Here is a 3,099-nt window from a genome sequence, read left to right on the forward strand (position 1 = left end):
AAAAGGGTCAATTCCGACTTTGCTATGACAATCTGGCGCTTCTGAATCAGCTACTGTATGTATGTTTTGTTATTAGTTTACGTATTTGCTATTGACTATTCAAATGCGGAGTTTTGCGCATCGTGCGTGCGTGCGTGCGTGCGAGAGAGAGAGAGAGAGAGAGAGAGAGAGAGAGAGAGAGCGAGAGAGAGAGATTGGTATAGGCTAATGTCTGATAGAATGTTAAAAAAATTTCAGTGTTAAGTAAAGATTTTTAAATTGTTGTTTTGCAAGTGATTTTTTATTTGAAAACCAGGACAAAACAGTAAAAAGCACATTTTAGTTATTTAATTTATGCAATGGTGAAAAAAAAAATGGCAAAATAGATCTAAATGCTAAAATCTGTGTTCGGTATTCGGTCTTCAGCCCAGGGTTTCATTTTGTTCGGCTTCGGCCAAGAATTTTCATTTCGGTGAATCCCTGCAATAAATAGAACCATATTATTTGTTTGAACAGTGCAAAACAGAAATTACACACTTCACCTTTAAAAGCTGCCAAAGAAACCCCACTTCTTCAGCTTCATTTGCAGTGGTGTTCGTCTACATGAAGCATAATGTTTTCCTGAGAGTTTTTAATGGAGTGAGCTTCCTCCCGGACCCGAACTGAACACTACAGCTCAGTCACTTACTCCCTCACGGCTCAGAGATCGCTGAACGACCACATTCGTCCCAAACCACAAATGGCCCCGGCAGCAAAACCAGCGCGACCGTGTGAACCGCAGTGACGCAGGGTTGACTTGAGGGAAACCCCTGATATAAAAGTCAAAGTGGTGTTTGAAGAGACGCAAGGAAAGAGACGTTTTCCACCCCAAGCACCGCTGCTATTCTCAGCTCAGACCTATTTTTGTAAAGGGGTTTCTCTTGAATTTAGATCACCACGTATGAGCGTGTCAAAACATGTTAACTGCACTGCATTGCGAGAGGCCAAACATAGTCTATGTCAAGGCTGAGCTATATTAATTTGTGTGTTAACTTTAGGCACTGCCATCCATGATATGCCACGTAGGCTGATTTGAAGATGATTATTGCTTTAGATAACTCTCCACAGCGAGAGGGTTCATCTTTCCAAGCGGCTGGTTTCTACGCTCTGTGGCCATCACACCTTGTTTGTCATTTCAGTCATGTTGCTCACGTACCAAAACAATTTCATTCCTACTTCTCAGCTGTCTGAGGCGTCTTCTAAGACATACATGGAAGAAATAGGCGTAACATCTGATAAATGACAAGATAACACAACTGATTCAAATGAAACATATCTATCTAAAAAGGTTTCTGACGTATGTTGAAAGTGCAGTTTGGTTGGGTCGACACCAAAATGCTGGCTTTGATATGATCAGGAAACTTCAGATCAAGTCTGAAGTAAAAAAAAAATTAAAAAAAATTAAAATTAAAAAATAAAGTATCATCATAGAGTAATAATAATAATAAAGTATCATTCTTTCTACAGTTTCATTAATACGTGTCATGTTCAAGCCAGCCTCAACTAAAATATTATTTAAAAAAAAAAAAAGAAAAGTGCACACTTTATCAAATAAATAATTATATATTATAATAAATGTAATTATAAATATATCATAATTTTAAAAATTCACTCACACACTCCACAGTCTGAAGATGCATGGTCAAGCCAGCCACAACTAAAATATATATATTTTTAAATCTTATGAAAATCATGATAGTCTCCATGATAAGAAAGAGTGCACATTGTCAAATAAATATAATAAAACATAATATAATAGATAATAAGTCAAAAATTACAAAAGCATTGCTCCTACAACATTGTTAATACTTATCACCACAGTTTGAAGATGCATGATGAAGCCTGCCTATTATAAAAATTGTTATTAAATAATAAAAAATAAAAAAAAAGGATGGAAGTTGCCAGGAAAAGAAAAAGTGCACATTTCATGTTGTCAAATAAATATAAAAATAAATATAAACATAAATATCAAACAAAGTACAAGTATTACATTATGAAAACCACAGTCTGAAGTAAAATATTACAAAAATTACAATAATCACCAGGAAAAGAAAAGTGCATACTTTCTGTTGTCAAATAAAAATAATGAATACAAGTATAGATAACACAAATAAAAAAATAAATATAAATATTGATAATATGTGACCCTGGACCACAAAACCAGTCATAAGGGTCAATTTTGTGAAATTGAGATGTATACATCATCTGAAAGTTGAATAAACAAGCTTTCCATTGATGTATGGTTTGTTAGGATAGGACAATATTTGGCCGAGATACAACTATTTGAAAATCTGAGGGTGCAAAAACATCAAAATACTGAGAAAATCGCCTTTAAAGTTGTCCAAATTAAGTTCTCAGCAATGCATATTACTAATCCAAAATTAAGTTTTGATATATTTATGATATGAATAGGAAATTTACAAAATATCTTCATGGAACATGATCTTTACTTATTATCCTAATGCTTTTTGGCATAAAAGAAAAATTGATAATTTTGACCCATACAATGAATTGTTGGCTATTGCTACAAATATACCCGTGCTTATGACTGGTTTTGTGCTCTAGGGTCACATATATGTAAAAAATAAATATTACAACATTTTTTGCTTAAGACTTTAAATGCATACAGTGCACGTTTATTTAAATTCAGCAATTTTATGAACTTCATATCTGCTAATAATAAACTGACATATCACCATTAAGGTGCTCCAGCTCTCTAGACATCAGACATGGCCATATAAAAACCCTTATTCAAGGTTTTTCATGATCATGGGATCCCTGCAATACGTAACAACTGTAACAAGACATGTTACACAAAGATATTTAAAAAAGAAAAATCAGAATAGGAATGCTGGTCTAGTTTTACATAAAACGGTGTCAAGAAAGCGGGGAACAATGTTAACAGATAGCCTCAGGGCGAAATTCAGCCAAAGTCGGTCAAGCGTCCACCAGCCCTGACTGACCATGTCTGGAGGTGCGGGTTTAACCTCTGGGAAGGGGAAGACACTTACGTGCCCTCTGCGGCATTTCGGTCTTACATCACCCTGTCTGGGTAAAAAAAAAAAAAAAAAAAGGAGACAC

General features: G+C 34.8%; 1 long non-coding RNA gene across 1 annotated transcript in view; it reads right to left on the reverse strand.

Moving 5' to 3' along the window:
• Nucleotides 1-313: 313 nt before the first annotated feature.
• Nucleotides 314-3,099, reverse strand: part of LOC107688959 (uncharacterized) — a 12,883-nt gene continuing 10,097 nt past the window's right edge. Inside the window, exon 3 of the long non-coding RNA XR_001634285.1 lies at nt 314-459. This is a non-coding gene — a long non-coding RNA (uncharacterized LOC107688959). The remainder of the gene's footprint in view (nt 460-3,099) is intronic.

This window comes from Sinocyclocheilus anshuiensis, unplaced genomic scaffold (genome assembly GCF_001515605.1).
Source record: "Sinocyclocheilus anshuiensis isolate Anshui unplaced genomic scaffold, SAMN03320099.WGS_v1.1 scaffold777, whole genome shotgun sequence".
Classification (NCBI taxonomy): domain Eukaryota; kingdom Metazoa; phylum Chordata; class Actinopteri; order Cypriniformes; family Cyprinidae; genus Sinocyclocheilus; species Sinocyclocheilus anshuiensis.